General features: G+C 37.6%; 1 protein-coding gene across 3 annotated transcripts in view; it reads left to right on the top strand.

Moving 5' to 3' along the window:
• Positions 1–18,489, top strand: part of SPIDR (scaffold protein involved in DNA repair) — a 387,966-nt gene that overhangs the window by 131,936 nt on the left and 237,541 nt on the right. The window contains exon 1 of one of the 3 annotated variants that reach the window (XM_037035386.1): positions 14,095–14,156. The exons of the other annotated variants lie outside the window; for them this stretch is intronic. The gene's annotated coding sequence lies outside the window, so the exon portion shown is untranslated. Of the gene's footprint in view, positions 1–14,094; positions 14,157–18,489 lie in introns of those variants that run through there. 3 annotated transcript variants of the gene reach the window in all.

The raw sequence follows: 18,489 nt of genomic DNA, 5'->3' as shown, positions 1-18,489 counted from the left end.
AAGAAACAGAGCTAGAACCCTAGCCTCCTGACTCTCAGTGGCATGCACTTTCAGTGATAACACATTGAAAATAATTTTTTTACTCCTTTACCAGTTTCCTCTTTTTTTAGAAAAAGATTTTATTTATTTATCTTTAGAGGGAAAGGAGAGAGGGAGAGAAACATCAATGTATGGTTGCCTCTGGTGTGTCCCCTGCCGGGAACTGGTCTGCAACCCAGGCATGTGCCCTGACTGGAAATCGAACCGCGATCCTCTAGTTCGCAGGCCTGTACTCAATCCACTGAACTACACCAGCCAGGGCCACCAGTTTCCTCTTGATAGTACTATTGAGGAGTACCGAACACTAAATTGGGCTTTATGTGTCCAGTATATAACTATTTTGAATTTTTTGAATTTATATTCTTGAAAAATTATAAATATCTTCAAGGTGAAAGCTAGACTTGGAATAGCTTTATTTAGGACCAAAAATTTCTAGGAAATATAGAAAATAGCTTCTGGCTATTCTCTTTTCTCCTTCTGCATTATCGTTATAGTTGTATAACATTTGGAGTTTCTCTGTCTGGCAGGTGCAATGCTGAGGGCTTACTATTGAATGTAAATTAAGTTATTTCATATTCAAAATAATCTTCTAAGAGAGAGTTTGCTCTTCTTATTTTCCAGGTGAGGAAATTGCAGGTTAAAGATATGGTATAGATAAGCAAGCTGACATTTGGAGTATCTCTCAAGCCCATGTTCCTATTCACCAGTCTGTACAAGTGGTCATGAGATTGTGTGGGCTGGAGGAAGATAGGATTAAGAAGGCAAGAAGTTAAGGCTCAGCAAAATTAGAAATATTGATATGAATATGAGTTTTATTTGGGGAAAATAGTAGTTCTTCGATGTGTAGGTCTGTATTGCATACTTGAGATGGCACTAATTGGAATTGCATAGGACATAAGGTTGCAAAGACTGTGTTAATTATGGATCTGTGTAGGTAGGATGCCATTAAACTCTTACAATTTTGGTAGGAAGATGGCAGATTGTCTTCATAATTATTCATATTAATACATACTAGAAATCACTGTACATTAGTGTCTTAGCTTCTTACTACAGTAAAATGACCAAATAAACACAGAGTTAAGAGAGTAATTTCTGGAGTTTGAAGTCCAAAAATACCAAGTACAGCTGGGTATCTGAAATGAAGAGGGAAAGGATGATCTTTTTTTGTTTGGCTCCTAACTGTCAAATAGCTTATTTGGAATGTTCCTAAATAATTTTCCTTCTTAAATTTGGGGATGGAGGGTTTGTAATAATACCAGGAGGGGAAAAAAGACAAAAGCAAAATAAAACAACAACAACAAAACAGGACCAAAAATTAATTTATTAATTTGATATATGAATGTGATAGCCTCTAATAGATTTTTCTCTTAGAAATCTCAAGATCTTTGGAATTTGGATTTTAGCTTTTTAAATTTATTTTTAATTTTATTTTGTATGATAGTGGACATAAAATATTATGTTAATTTCAGGTGTACAACATAGTACAACATTTCTGTATTTTATGAAGCAGTTGCCACAATAAGTCTAATGACTGTCACCTTACATAGTTATAATATTATTGACTATTCCCCGTAGAGTCAATAACATTAGTCTACCTTATTTTATAGTGGGAAGTTTGTACTTCATAATCCCCTTCCCTTTTCCACTCAATCCCTTACCCTCTTCCCCGCTGGCAACCATTTTTGTTCTCTGTATCTACAAGTTTGTGTTTTTCTTTTGTTTGCTCGTTTATTTTGTTTTGGAATTCCTATATAAGTGAAATCATATGGTATTTTTCTTTCTCTGTCCTACTTACTTTTGTTAACATAGTACCCTCTAGGTCAGCAGTCCCCAACCTTTTTGGCCCCAGGGACTAGTTTCAAGGAAGACAGTTTTTCCATGGATGGGGGCAAGGTGGGGTGAGGGTGGGGAAACAGGAAGCAGAGCTCAGGCAGTAATTCGAGTGAAGCTTTGCTTGCTCCCTGGCCACTCACCTCCTGCTGTGTGACCCAGTTTCTAACAGGCCATGGAATAGTACCTGTCCGCAGCCCCAGTGTTTGGGGATTTCTGCTCTAGGTCCATCCATGTTGTAGCAAATGGCAAGGTTTCATTTTCTATATGTCTGAGCAGTATTCCATTGTATATGCAGGGGTGAATACGTGAAACAGAGTTTAACCTTGTATTTTTATTAATTACTGTGTTATTCTTCATATGAATATCTATAAACCTACTTTTGCCCATCAATGTATGTACCACATATACTTTTTTCATTCATCTATCGATGGACACCTAGGTTGTTCTCATATCTTGGTTATTGTAAATAATTCTGCAAAGGATATAGGGGCACATACGTCTTTTAGAATTACATTTTTTTAAAATTTTGGACGAATACCCACAAGTAGAATTATTGGAGTACTACTTTTAATTTCGTGAGAAATCTTCATACTGTTTTATATAGTGGCAGCACTAATTTGCAATTTCAACAGCAGTACACAAGATTTCTGTTTCCTGAACATTGTTGCCAACACTGTTGTTGTCAGTTGGATATAGCCATTCTGACCAGTGTGAGGTAGCACCTTATTGTGGTTTTGATTTGAATTTTCCTGATAATTAGTGATATTAAGCACCTTTTAATGTGTCTGGTGGCCATCTATATATCTGTCTTGGAGAAAAGTCTGTTTGTGTCCTCCTCCCTTTATTTAACTGGATTTTTTGCTTTGGGTGTTAAGTTGTAAGAGTTTGTGTATGTGTGTATAAATAAATTCTCATTATATATATGATAATGGTTATTATGAATAGCCATATGTTATTGAATATGTTATTTGCAAATATCTTCTCCCATTGAGTCCATTGTCTTTTTATATTGGTGGTTCCCTTCATTGTGCAAAAACCTCTTAGTTTGATAGAGTCTTATTTGTTTAATTTTTTGTTGTTGCCTTTGGTCATATACAAAAAAAATTACTAAGAATTGTGTCAAAGAGTTTATTTCCTGTGTTTTCTTCTGTGAGTTTTATGGTTTCAGGTCTTTTATTTAAGACTTTAATCCATTTTGATCTTATTTTTGTATATGATGAAAGAAAGTGGTGTAGTGGGTTGGTTTTTCTTTTTGTATCTACTTCTCCAGTTGCCAGTTATTAAACACTATTTATCAAATAAACTGATTTTCCCTCATTTTATATTCTTTCCTCCTTTGCTTTACATTAGTTAGTTGACCATAAAATACAGGTTAATTTTGGGCTTTCTTTCTGTTCTGTGTATGTTTTTATATCACTACTATACTATTTTGATTACTATTGCTTTGTAATATAGTTTGAAGTTAGGAACATAATACCACCAACTCTGTTTTTGTTTCTCAAGATATCTTTGCTATTTGGGATCTTCTTTGGTTCCATATAAATTTTAGTATTGTTTGTTTTAGTTCCATGAAAAATGCCATTGGCATTTTGCTAAAGATTGCATTGAATCCGCAGATTGCTTTGGGCAGTAGGATATTTTAACAATGTTATTTTTTCCAGTCCATGAGCACAGCATATCCTTCAATTTATTTGTGTCTGCTTCAGTTTATTTCATCAGTGTCCTAGTTTTCTGAATATAATTCTTTTATTTCCTTAGTTATATTTATTCCTTAGTATTTTATTCTTTTTGATAAATAGGATTACTCTCTTTGTAAATGGGATTATGTCCTCAATTTCTCTTTCTCCTAATATGTCATTTATGTATAGAAGTGCAACAGATTTAAGATATTAATTTTTGTATCCTACAACTTTACTGAATCCATTTATTAGTTGTAATAGTTTCTTGTTGTAATTGCTAATGTTCTCTAGATATAGTCTCATGTTTATCTGCAAATACTGACAGTTTGCTTCTTTCTTTCCAGTTGGTTACCTTTCATTTCTTTTCCTTTTAAATCTTTATTTATTGATTTGAGAGAGAGAGAGAGGAAGGAGGAGAGAGAGAAAGAAACATTGATTTGCTTTTTTACTTATTTATGCATTCATTGGTTGCTTCTTGTATGTGCCGTGACTGGAGACTGAACCCACCAACTTGGCATACAGGATGGTGTAATAACCAACTGAGCTACCTGGGTAAAGGACTGTATTTCTTTCCTTGTCTACTTGCTGTTGCAAGGATTTCTAAATACTATGTTGAATAAAAGTGGTGACAGAGGGCTTCTTTGTCATACTCCTGATTTTAGAAAAAAAGCTTCAGCTATTTACCTTGTGTGTGACATTACCTGTGGTTTTCTCATATATATGAGGTATGTTGAGGTATGTTCTTTATATGTTTTGCTGAAATTTTTTTATCATTAATGGATGTTGAATTTTCTCAATTTTTCTGCATCTGTTGAGATAATTAGGTGATTTTATCCTTCATTTTTTTATATTTTGTATCACATCGATTCATTTGTGGATAGTGAACCATCCTTGCATTTCTGAAATAAATCCCACTTGATCATAGTTTTTGATATGTTTAATATATTACTGAGTTTATTTGCCAGTATTTTGTTGAGGATTGTTATATACATATTTACTATGGATATTGACCTATAATTTTTTTGTAGTGACTCTGTTTGTTTTTGGTTCATTGGTGGTATTGGCCTTGTAGAATAAGGTGGAAGCATTCCTTACTCTTTTATTTATTTATTTTTTGCAATATTTTGATAAAGATAGAAGTTTAAATATTTCATAAAATTTACTTGTGAAGAAGTCTGGACTTTTGTTTGGTGGGAGTTTTCTGCTTACTGATTTACTTTTGTTACTAGTAATTGGTCTATACAAATTTTCTGTTTCTCTCTGATTCAGTTGTGGAAGATTATATGTTTCTAGGGACTTGTTTTTTCTTTTACGTTGTCCAATAATCGGGTATATAATTGTTCATATTATTCTCTTATAATTTTTGTATTTCTGTGGTGTCACTTCTCACCTTTAGCCAGCTACCCACTGGCTGTTAGGCTTAGTCTTTGAAAGAGCCTCAGGCATTATGTAAATTGCATGAGGCAGGTACTCAGGGATTCACTGAGTGGTCTTTACCAGGTTAAGCTATATTCCAACTCCCCACCAATGCGGGGTCTGAGGCCACTCAGCAGTTGTCAGAGTACCTTGAGGCCATCCATCACCTTCTGAGGCCTGGGAACCTTTGTGGTGGGGTGGTGCTTAAGGTGTTAGGGTGGAGCAGGTAAAGTTCATCAGGCTACAATAGATTATGATTTGCCAGGTGGGTGGAAAGTCTGTGCAGTAACAGTGGTGCCTGTGGTGCGCTGGAATATAGCCCTCTCCCTAAAGGCACTCAACTGAGTTTCTTTCTGTATGTCTCTTACACTCCTTGAACTCCTTGATTTCTTTGAGGGTTTTTTTAAGGAAGATAACAACATCCAGCCAGGTTGGTTGCTAAAGGCAGAGTCTATAGCCCTGGGCATATAGGGCAGAGCAGGGCCTGTGGGATCATCAGGGTGGAGATAGTGCAGCTTCCTTTGCTAGTGTTGTGTGGAAGCAGGGATTAACACTGGAATGGTGGCCCTGTCAGGGATGTGGGACCATGGCCCTAGCCCTAAAGCCACACAACTCAGTGTGTCTGTGTGTCTCTGTGTGACTCTGGCACCCCCATTCTTGCCCAGTATGTTTTGAAATTTTAAAAGAAACTGCAACATGGGCCCAGTCTGTAAGCTAGCAGAGCTTACAGACACACGTTGAGTAGTAGGGATTCTGGGAGTCAGGGTGGGGCTAGTATAGCTCACCAGGCAAACGCTGTGAGGGGATAGTGCTGGACCCAGGAAAGATGACATTCTCTAGTGGTGCAAGAAAAAGACTCCACAGAGGGATATTGGTGGTTGTTCCTCTGGTCCTCTCTTTGAAACTACACAGCAGAATCTTTCCCTGTATAGTTGGCATCCTTCAAGCCACCATTCTTCCTCCAAAGCCCAGGATGTGTACTTGTCAGCCAATTGGTGTGCAAGTTCTTCTAAGAGTATGCCTGGGTTTCCACTAGCCTTTTTTCTCACCAGGGCAGAATTCCTTCTGATTTTCACAACCAAAGGTTATATGGGCTCTTCTTCCCAACACGGGATTGAGACCCCTCACTCTTCTGGGGGCCCTTTGCAGCTGAAATATCCCTCCATATTCTCAACAGCCTGCATATGAGTGTGGTCAGCTTGTTTCTTGTTTCATCTTCTCTTACCAGTTTCAATGTGGCTTCTTCTGTGTATCTTTAATTATATGATTTCTGTGTAGTTAGTCCTCAGGATATCCAGGCTGTTGTTTTATAATCTGGTTGCAATTTTGATGAGGTCATGGGAGAAGGTGAATGCAACTTCTGCTTAGTCTATTTTCTTGAACCAAATCCTGCTTTCCATAAGTTATCAGTTTGTTTTGCAATATAACACAAAAAAGAAAGTACAGAAAATGTAGATATGCAGCTCAAAAAGTAGTTGTAAAGCAAGTACCGCTATAACCACCAGTACTCAAATAATAGTAGATGGTTTTCTATTAAGTTTAATATTTTTAACTGACTAGAGAAATACGGTAAATTGCCTCCGTATCTCTTATTTTTTCATAGTAGGTCATAATATTTAACTTATGTTTTATTTTTTGTTTTACTCTGTCTTGTTTCTTTTGTCTACGTAAGAACATCCAAACCTATAGACACTTTTTATTATAGTTTATTTGAGCCAAATTGATAACATATACCAGGGAGCAAGATTTTACATGCTCCATAGAATAATAGTTTTGCTGCTGCTTTTGTGAATTTATGATTAAGGAATTTTACATGAGGGTGGGAGGGAGCTGGGTGGGGACCCGATTAAAGGATAGTTAACAAGGTTGTGTGTTTTCTCAAGGGTGAGTGTGCTTTAGAAGGGTATTACTTCTCACATCTTAAAGATGGTGTAAACTTTAAGAACAATGGAAAGGGCTGCCTTAAAATCCTCTTACTAAAGAAGTTACAGCACTGGGGTGTGACCACCCACCATGACCTACCCATTTAGGCATTTATAATCAAATCACCCTGTGAGGTTACTTTTCATAGAATGCCACTTTTTGTGTTCACATTTTCATTCATTCATTCAAACTTCTAATAAGCAGCAAATATATATCTATCACTGATAAAAGTAACCCTCCTAGAAATTATAATTCATTGCTTTTTTACTTAAAATACTAAAGCTTTGCTCTTTAGAAGTATACAAAACAGTATTTTACACTTGAAGATGTTTTAATAATGTCTGTAAGATTCTACCGTTTGAAGTACAGTTGGAAAATCAGACAAAAGAAAAAAAGAAACAAAGCCAAAGGAAATAAAGCATTATTCTTTAGTAACTATAAAGGAGAATGACTCTAATGAATTACTCCTTGAATAATATGTTATTGTAAATGCCTCAAAGCATTCTAACTCATACTTTTTAGACCTCTTTCATACTATATTATAGTTTGGAAGTATTAGTAAATGCTGGAAAAATTAATTGTTGAAAACTTTAAAAAGGTCATCATTAGAAAAAGTTTGGGGACAGTATCTTTTTAAATATTCCTTTTATAAAAGAAGTAATTTGTCAAAACCAAATATATATTTTCACAATTAAGACAAAGGGGAAATGGGAGATGGTAGAGAATTCCACCCTGAATTTAGCTTATGGACTACTAAAATGTACTCATATACCTTTGGGTCAGGAAGGGGACATTTTAATAACAAGACTGGTTTTTTCAGTGAGACGGTTTTTCAGAATGCAGAGTTCTTTGCCCTTGCCCATGATTAGCTGTGGACACACTCGCAGACTTGGTTTTGTAATCTCCTACCCCACCACAGGTTCCCCTTTGGCACTCCTCCTGAGCTCTCCTTGTTACTAGCATGACCCTTCTATATGCATTTCTGTGCTGCTAATGGAAAGGACAGCTGTGAGACTCGTCCCCAGTGTCCTTCCGGGCCACCCCAGAAGGAGTGGCTGTGACACTTGTGGAGTAGGCCGGGGCGGGGGGGGGGGGTCCCTTTGGCCTTGATGGCATCCTCCTTTTTCTCACTGTTTTCAAGGGGTTTCTTTGAGGCTGAGGGGCTGCTGCAATGGGGTCATGTTCCAGACCTGCCATTTAAGTGGTTAAGAGAGGAAGAAGAAATGTTTATGTACAGAGCAGGAAGAAGAGCTGAGAGTTCTCTATAGATATGTCTGTGTCCGAACTCTATAGATATGTATGTATTTACCTCATGTCCTTGATGCACTCTTTTCTCTTAATTAAAGAGTAACTTGAGGTAGAAAATGTTTGGATGATCATTTCTACCAAAGCAAATTGTTTCATAAGGAATATCCCTTAATTTAGTTGAAAAATAACTGTTGAAGATACATATGTATAATCTAAGTCTCTTAATATTTTTGTATTTAAACTAGGAAAGAGGTGTGTAGTGAGATGTACATTTAATTTGGCCAATTTATGACAGTATTTTATGCTTATTAAATCTTTAGTTTCTGTGAGGACATAGTGGATTTGGGGCATAATATGACATGTTTTTACAATAAATATGTTTATTTAAGTTTACAAAGTAAGAATGACATGGATTGAAGAGATCTTGGTAGTTTTGTAGTTCCAAGTCTTTAAAAAAAGGTCACTTAAATTTATCTTCAACTTTTTGATTTACCACTCTTTTTTTCAATTGAAGGGACAGGACACTGCTTGTGCCCTATTCTGTGTATATTAGCCCTGATTTGGCTGGAGAGTTTTTACTGTAGTTCCTTTTCTTAACTTCCCCTTTCCTCTGGGGTTAAGGGAGCTATGTGTGGATTATCTCCAACTTCCCTCTGGTCAATAAAACCAGAAAGGCAATTACAATGTTTAAGCCTTATTTATTTATTTATTTTTTCTTTTATATCCATAGCCACATTTTAGTGCAGCCGTAGTATTTAACATGATTCTTTGTAGTCATGGGCAAGAAGAATTCGCATGCATATTCTTGGCTGAGTTATTCAAATTAAAAACAAACTATGGTATTTTGTCTACTGTTAGAGCTGTGATTTCATGTCCCAAATGACTATACTTTCCAGTAATCATTTTAAGTGTAAGTTAACCAAAGAGTAAAGAGTTATATTTGACTTTCCTAATGCCAAGTTATTTCATAATTTTATTGAAAATAATGATAGAACCTGAGAAATAGAGGAAGGGATACTAAATACCAGACTCAACTCTGGCTAACATATTTGTCATACCTTAGCTACTTCTGTCTCACCTTTTCACCTTCATTCCTAGAAATAAATTATTTTTTGTAAATTTTTCTACATAAAAATCTATGAAAGGAAGTTTGGTAATACAGTAGAATTAAATGATGCATTCAGGTTCCCTGTAGATTTAATTAAATTATTCTTTTTTTGTTTCTTTTTACATGAAATGAAAAATAGCTATTACACACTTTTAAGATTATTTTTGCATAGGCCTGAGGTTTAAAAAGATCTTTATCTCTCTTTTCTATTGTAAATGATCCAAAAATAAGACTAGTTTAGCCCATTCCAAATGAATTATAACGAATTATAATGAATGAAAGTAGATAAAACATTTTCTGTTGAATTCCATATGTGGCTTAATAAATAAAAATTCATTCTTAGTGTTAAATTGAACTTCATTAATGACAAAAATTATTTATATGTCAGAAACTTTGTTTCTGACCTTTAGAAAAGTATGGATATTGACAAGGCAGGGTTTTCTTTGGCTTGCTCAGCCAGCTGTCATTTGTACCCTCTGGCCTAGTTCAGTATCGCCCTGGCATTTGTCCATGCTCTGAAACCTTGTGCATGTCATCTTAACCTTTTCATCAATCTAATTTTCCAAACTTCTTTGGCTTATTTTTATTTTGAAAGGAATGAAAGTTTTTTATTTTGGATTCTGTTGACTGGAGAAACCTGTATGACAGTACATGCGCAGACTTGACTTTCCTCATCTTTCAGGGGAGATCACCAAGGAACAGTGGTGAGTGAGCAGCTAGGTGGCCTCGCTCTGGTAACGGTAATCTAAGTAGAGGCTGCTTCTTATCTATCATGCAGTACCATTTATCTCTCTCAACAGAAGTGGGGGTAAATTTTTCTGTTACAAAATAGGAAGCTTTTTAGCCTTCAGCTAGAATAAACCAGTTCTTGGACTAGTAAATGCCTTGTAAAGTTGTTAAAAATTGGAAACTGCTTTTGTATTGTTATAGTGATTTAAAAGAATAGCCTGAGATCTACTGTCTCACCTCCTTCCATCCCAGTGTGACACTCCTTCATTTCTACCAGTGTGTAGGCATTGTCGTTCCCAATTGCTGTCTTCTCACAGCATTCACATAGCTAGTTGTCTTTTTCTTCAAGGACAGTACTTCCTCTTGGTTTGCCTTTTCCCATGTTCATTTTTCTTCTTGGTTTTTTGCTGTCTCCTCCTGGGCCTCTTCTTGTTCTCTGTGCCCTTCCTGGGTAATTGGGGATCCCTGTGTCGCCTCCCCCAGGATTTCTGGGAGGTCTGGTAATTCTGTGTCCTGTGGCTTTCCTGGCTCAGCACCAGCCACACCTGCATCCAAGAATACTACAGGCCCCTCAGACCCAGAATGCCCTGGTACTTGCCTTCCCTGGTCTAGTCTTCTCTTGGGCTTTCTTGTACATATTATCAATCCATTTGTTCCCTAGATTTTGCTGATTCTACTCAAGTAAGATCTCCTCATTTAGCCCATCTGCTACCACATAAGGCCCATATTCCCACATGCCTAGATTATTTTGTCAGTCTCCATCTGGTCTCCCTGGTAGTGCCTTTTCCTAATTTTCAGCCTATCAAGGTTATCATCCTAAGAGGTAAGTCTGATATCACTCTTCTACTTTAAAAAAAATTTCTGTTGACTAGCTCTTGTCTCTGGAAAAGTGTTCATCACTTTTAAACTCTTTAATGTGACATTTTGGGTTGTTCCTGCTACATACCTGATATTGCCTCATTTTTCACTATACCTTTCTGTGTACCTTACACATATGCACAACACTAAATACCTCCTTCCAGTGAAAAAGCTGTGTCATAATATAAGCTAAGCCTAGTAGACTTTTCTCTTTGTCTGTAATTATACTTCCAGTATCATCTTGTATTGTAATTATACAAAGTGTAAGTGAGTAATAACTGCAAAGTGCTACAAGTATATATAGGGCTTACCCAGCAACCCTGAACAGTGCTGGTAACTCAGGAAGTGTTTATGAAGTTAATAAATAAATATCAGTGGTGAAATTTGAAATAATTCATGACACTACAGTGCAAAAATGGTCCTAGTCAGTATTTGTTGACGCTGGTCCCAACTTTGCTGGAGGTTAAGGCCTATGTGAGTCACTTGATTTGTGACTCAGTTTCTCTACTGAGAAAAATCGAGTTCATAAAGCTTCAGTTATTTCTACTTTTAAAATTCTGTGTGTTGTTGCTGTTTTACCTTGCCTTATATATAATTCCATGTAAAATCATTCTCTGTGCATATTTCAGTTTATAGTCCCGAAGAATATTTTACGTTTCTTTCACTTTTTCCATGATTAGAATTCCCTGATCTCTCATTGCATGCCTTTCAAGAGGGGCACTTTTGTCACATCATTTCATTTTAGTCCTTAAACTAATGTTTCTTTTTTTAAAATTTATTTAATTACTCTTCAAGTACAGTCTTCTATTACTCCCATCCCAACCCACCCCCCGTGCTCCCTCCCTCCCTCCCATTTCCACCCTTCTTAGTTGTTGTCCATGTATCCTTTATATTGGTTCCTCTAAATCCCTCCCCTATTTCCCCTGAAATTCCCTCCCCTCTCCCCTCTGGTCTCTGTCCTCCTGTTCTCTATTTCAGTGTCTTTGGTTATATTTTGCTTGCTTGTTTGTTTTGTTGTTTAGCTTCCTGTTAAAGGTAAGATGATATGGTATTTGTCCTTCAATACCTGGCTTATTTCACTCAGCATAATTTTTCTTCTTCTTTCCCCTTTCTTCCCTATTAGTGTTTTTTACAATGTTGTTAGAAGGAGATAGCACCTATGACTAAAATACCCAAGACTTTTCTTTAGTAGATGTGAATTTGCTATACTTCTGTTTACATGCCCTGCTCTGGCTAATTATAGATATTGCCTATTTTGACCCAATTAATATGACTTAAGATTACTTAGTTCCTTCTTTAGAAGCCCCATCTCTAAATACAGCCACATTGGGGGTCAGTTTCAACATATAAATTTTGGGGGACACAGACATTCAGCCGATGACTTTTCATTCCTGGACCCAAATTCAAGTCCTGCTCACATTAAAGCTACATTCATTCTACCACAACAGCCCCAAACATCTTAACTCATTCCAGCCGCAACTCTAAAGTTTAAAGTCCAAAGTCTTATCTAAGTGTCATCAAAATCAGATATGAGTAAGAGACTCTAGTACAATTCATCCTGTGGCAAAATTTCTCAGCAGATGTGAGCCTGTGAAACCAGACAGACAGCTTAATGTGCTTCCCAGTACAATGCTGGGACAGACGCTGAATAGACATTCCTATTACAAAAGAAAGAAGTAGGAAAGGAAGAGGTGATAAATTCCAGGCAAGTCCCAAAACTACCAAAACAAATTTCATTGGATTATAGGGCTCAAGAAAAGTTGTCTTTGGTTCAGTGCTCTGCCCTACAGGTCCACTAGGGGTGGTATTGTCAACCCCTATGGCCTGTGTTTGGCCTCTCACCCTTGTGGTTCTGTGCAAAGGCTCCACCCCTAAACAATGAGGTGGCCCCATCCTTTGAATCCCAGAAGAAATATTCAGCCCTGCCCCCTCAACCTGTGGTTAGAGGGGCAGCCCTGATGACATCTGAATTAATTTCCTTTGGGGTCATTCTTCCCTTTTTTGAAGAATGATGCACATTCACAGCATAGCTGTGTTGCCCTGTCCTATAGAATGGAAGAGGTTCAATTTAAACTGGCAGAGTATCTGCTCACATAATCCCATAATCTCTTTATTGAATGATAGTCTAGCCATGCCCTTGGTGTTCTCTTCCCAGCAAACATACTTTCTCATTTTTTGCAATATGGACAGGCTTATTAGCCTTTTCCAGGTCATTAAGTTCTGCTTCATTCTTTCCTCATTTCTCTCCTCTCATATTTTACTGTGAGAAGTTAGAAGGACCCAAGCTGTATCTCTAACATTTTATTTTTAGAAATCTCTGCTGAATGTCTAATCTCGCGGTTTACAAGTTCTACCTTCTACAAAATGCTAAAACACAATTCAGCCAAGTTCTTTGCCACTTTACATCACAAATTGCTGTCTGAGTTTGGGCTGCTATAACAAAATACCATAGACTGGGTGGCTTAAACAACAGATATTTATTTCTTATGGATAAAGTCTAAGTTCGAGGTACCAGTCTATTCAGTTTCTGGTTAATGCCAACTTCCTGGTTTATAGACAGCTGTCTCCTTACTGTATTCTCATGTGAGGATACATTAAGCTTCCTTCTTATGAGGACACTAATCCTACTCATGAGGGCTTCATTCTTATGACCTAATTATCTACCAAAGGCCCAACTCCAAATATCATCACTTTCGGATTAAGGCCTCAACATAAGAATTTTGAGGGACGCAAATGTTTAGTCCAAAGTAATTGCCTTTTTTCTAGGTTCCAATAACCTCTTCTGCATATGAATTCGATACCTCACCAGAATCACCCTGAAAGACCATATTTCTGGAGTGTACCTTAAAACTTCATCCTTTACCCATTACCCAGTTCCAAAGCTGCTTTCATATTTTTAGTTATTTGTTACAGTAGTGCCCCCTTCATTATAACAAAATGTTAGTCAGCTTAGGCTACCATAACAAAATACCATAGACTGGGTGACTCATATTTCCAGAGGCTGGAATTCTGAGATCACAATACCACTGTGTTGGTGTCCAGTGAAAGCTGTCCTTCTGGCTTGTAGGCAGCAGCCATCTATCTGGGTGTCCTCACGTAGTCTTTGTGCTCAGCAGAAAGAGAGGGAGGTCTCTGGTTTCTCTTATAAGAATACTAATATTTATTTATTTATTTGCTTATTTATTTTTTCCTCACTTAGGATAGTTTTTCATTGCTTCTTAGATAAACATTGATACGGGAGAGAAACACCAGTTGGTTGCTTCCTATACATCCCAGGAAGGGGATTGTGTGCTCCTGAACTGAGGGCTAAACTTGCAACCTAGGTATGAACCTGAAACCTTTCGGTTATGGGACAATGCTCCAACCAACTGAGCCACACCAGCCAGGGCAGGATACTAATCTTACCAGATCAGGGTCTCATTCTTATAACCTCATTCGGTCTTAGTTTCTTGGAGGCCCTATGTCCAAATACAGTCACACTGAAGGCTAGAGCTTCAACATACAAATTTGGGGGAGCACAAACATTTAGTCCAGAGTACCCCCTTGTCTGGTTTTGTATATACTTTGCCTTTCTGGTGCCTTTGAATGCTTTTTCCTTTCTTGGACTTCTTAAAACATGGAACCTTCTATTGTCAACTCACCCTCTACAGAATAGTAAGGTCAGTCCTGCAGAATATTTCACAGTGACATGACTGGTATAGCACTGTGACACTGTGATCACAGTGGCTGTGATCACAGTGTGATCACAGGTGGCTGGCATGCTGTACTATTTTCTGATTGTTCTTATTTCTGTGAACGATGATAAAAATTCCTGGTCAGTATTGTTTTTTTCTAAGGGTTGAGCTTCAGATTTTTGTTTCATACTTAGAATTATTGTGGCTTTTGGCAAAGAATATTTTTAACTGGGTGAAAGGCAAGAAAAAACTGTGGAATCAAGAAGTGAAAGCACAATTGTTTATAGTTCAGTAAGCAGTTGTGGTTAAGAAATGTATCTGTTCATCATTGCCAGATGACTTAAAATTTTATGAGGGAACATAAATTTTAAATAAAAAGTAATTGTGCTTTTTACAAGGTAAATATGTGAATTCTTCAGAATTTAGTATTTATGTATTGTAATTTAGACCTTTCCTTAGAGCTTTATGAATTTTACTGTGAAATTATCAATAAAATGAATCTGATGACAGTTTAAAACATTTACCTAGAAACCAAAATTTTGATTTACCAAGCATTATTAATAATACAATAACACAATTAATCAGAGATTGACTTATTGAATGCTCACAGGAACATAATATTGCTGGGTATTTGGGAACCGTTGGTAAAATCAGTCATAGTTGTAACCTCTAAAAATAAAAGATAGTGTAAGTGTAAGTGTGTACAAATAAATACAATTCACCTTTCAGTGCATGTTAATAAAAAAAAAGCAGTGGTACAATGGTGCAAAGATAAAACATCATTTGGATTTGATGTAGGAAAATATTATTCATTTATTTTTCTTTTTAGAGCATCACTTGAATCACATTAAATTTGCATTCCCTGGGTACAGATCAATCCTGTTGAGGTAGAGGGAGGTAGGTGAAAACCATCTTGGTTTGGCAGTGAAATCAAGACTAGAAAATTAGTCCCTGAAGGTTTTTATTTGTTTGTTTGTTTACTTTTTCCTGAAGTTCTTTACATCAGTTCTATTAGGGTTTGTTCAGCTCATACATATTTACTGGTACAAATGCAGATACAGAACAGAGTTCATAGTTTAATAGATGAAATTATTCTTTGTATTAGATTTTTCATTAAAAAGAGGTACAATGATGACATAAAGGAGAGTAATAAGCTCTACTGGATGGAAGAGGAGAGTTTTGTTCAGAGAGTTCACCAGGGAGATGGTGATGAAAACCTTTCTTAAAGTATGGTCTATTTTTTGTCTTATTATGGAATTAATTTAATGTGTAAAGCTGTAGAATTTGAATTTAGAACAGTAGGAAGTAACAGGTAACTAGGGCATTTCTATTGCAAAGCAGTTTGGATTTTTTTCAGTGGATAGCCATTGAAGGGTTCAAGTACAAAAGTTGCTCATTTAATTTACACTTATGACTTCCAGTTGAGATGGTGGCATAGGTAAACACAGTTCATCTCCTTGCACAACTGCATCAAAATTACAACTAAAATATAGAGCAACCATCACTCAGAACCATCAGAAATAGAGTTAAATGGAAGTCCAACAACTACAGAATTAAAGAAACCACATCCATACTGACTGGATGTGGGTAGGAGGGGTCAAGACACAGAATAGGCTGGTCCCAATCCACGTATAGTAGATAAGAATATGGGAGGGATATCTCGGGAGCAAGAAGTCCCAGGCCCACACCAAGCCCTCCAACCCAGGGACCCAGTGCCAGGAAGATAAGTCCCCATAACTTCTGCCTGCAAAAACCAGAAGGGAATTGAGTAGGTGGAAGAATCTTCTGGAGTCCCAAATGATTCCTCTTAAAGAAGTCACATAAATTGATTCAGACTAACTTCTTCTGAGCTCCAGCACCAGAGTAGCAGCTTGGAAAGCACCAGTGGCATATGGGGAACAACAGAAGGGTCTGGCATCTAGGTGAGAACTGGGGGGATAGCAGCATTCTCCCAGACAGGAAGGTGGGCAGAGGCCATTGTCCCTTTTCTGAACCCTCTCCCAACAGAGCCACAGAGCCAACAGGCAGGTGCCATATCTGAGATTCCATCAACCTGGCTAACACTGTTTGTGTCCCCCACCCCCACTTTCCTGGAGATCCTCTGAAGCTTTGTCCCAGCCAACTTACAGGTTCACCCAAGCTATTAACAATGGCTTTTCCTTATGAATGGCTAATCTTGGCTCCTGCTTCCTAACTTCCTAAATCCTGTCAAACAAGCAACATCTGGTTTCAGTGAGCCCCCAGCCCCCTGTAACTCTGGCTCAGTGGTCCCAGGCACAACACTAGCAGCAGCCAGCCTAGGTTCACAAATTGGATTCTCCTGGGAAACTAAGCCCAGCACAAGTAGCAGCCATCTACAGATTGCTTTATAGCTCATCCAGGGTGGGCCTGGACAGAACACAGAAGGGGGCTGACTGTGGCCTGTACCACCTGGGAAATGATGGAGACTGTGCACCCAGTGGACAGCTACAGACCATGTTGGAGCACCACTGCTCTGCCCCTGCACAGCTGATCTTCCACGGAGGGGCAGAGGTACAAGTCAGTGGTCAGTGCCAGTCCTGGCCATTGACTTATCTGGGTGAATCCCTTGCTTTGACCTACTGACAGCAATCAAGGCTCAGCTACGAGAGGAGGGTCCACACAGCCCACATGAAGGGCGAGTCTTGACTATTCAGCTTGGGTGGTGGTTGGCTGTGCTACTAGACCCTATAGGGCACCTACTACATTAGGCCACACTACCAAGAGAGAGAGTCATACCAGCTCTATCTAATACATAGAAACAAACACAGGGAAGCTGCCAAAATGAGGAGACAAAGAAATGTGGCCCAGATAAAAGAACAGATCAAAAACTCCAGAAAAAGAACGAAACAAAATAGAGATAAGCAATCTATCAGAGGCAGAGTTCAAAACACTGGTTATAAGGATGCTCAAGAAACTTAGTGAGGGCCTCAACAACATAAAAAACATCCAGTCAGAAATGAAGGACATATTAATTGAAATAAAGAACAATTTACAAGGAAACAGCAGTAGAGTGGATGAAGTCAAGAATCAAATCAATGATTTGGAACATGAGGAAGCAAAAAACAGCCAATCAGAACAGTAAGAAGAAAAAAGAATCCATAAAAAAAAAGGGATAGTGTAAGCAGCCTCTGGGACATCAAGCATTCCAACATTCACGTCATAGTGGTGCCAGAAGAAAAAGAGAAAGAAAGAGAAATTTAAAATATATTTGAAAAAATCATGGAAGGAAATTTCCCTAATTTGGTGAAGGAAATAGACATGCAAGTCCAGAAATCACAGAGTCTCAAGCAAGATGGATGCAAAGAGGCCCACTCCAAGACACACCATACTTAAAATGCCAACAGTTGAAGAGAAAACGTTAACAACAGCAAGAGCAAAGCAGTTATCTACAAGGGAGTTTCCATAACACTGTCAGTGGTTTTCTCAAAAGAAACTTTGCAGGCTAAAAGGGATTGGGAAGAAATATTCAAAGTCATAAAAAGCAGGGACCTACAGCCAAGATCATTCTACCCAGCAAAGGTATCCTTTAGAATAAAAGGGCAGAGAGAGAGCTCCCCAGACAAGAAAATATTAAAGGAGTGCATCATCACCAAACCATTATTATATAAAATGTTAAAGGGACTTATCTGAGAAAAAGGAAGATCAAAACCATGAATAATAAAATAGCAAAAAATACATATCTATCAACAATTGAATCTAAAAAACAAACTAAGGAAACAAGAAGAACAGAGAATTTATGGATACAAAGAGTGTTTTGATTGTTGCCAGGTAGGAGTGGAGTGAAGGAGAATTGGTGAAGAGGTGAGGGGATTAAGAAGTACAAATAGGTAGTTACAGAATAGCCACAGGGATGCAAAGTACAGTATAGAAAATGGAGTGGCCAAAGAATTTATATTCCTGACCTGTGGACTTGAACAATGGTGTGGGGATTACCTAAGGGAGTGAGGCAGTGCTTGGTGGA

The sequence above is a fragment of the Sturnira hondurensis genome, unplaced genomic scaffold (genome assembly GCF_014824575.4).
Source record: "Sturnira hondurensis isolate 20B ecotype Veracruz unplaced genomic scaffold, ASM1482457v3 Scaffold0022258, whole genome shotgun sequence".
NCBI lineage: Eukaryota > Metazoa > Chordata > Mammalia > Chiroptera > Phyllostomidae > Sturnira > Sturnira hondurensis.
This window is presented reverse-complemented; position numbering and strand designations above follow the sequence as displayed.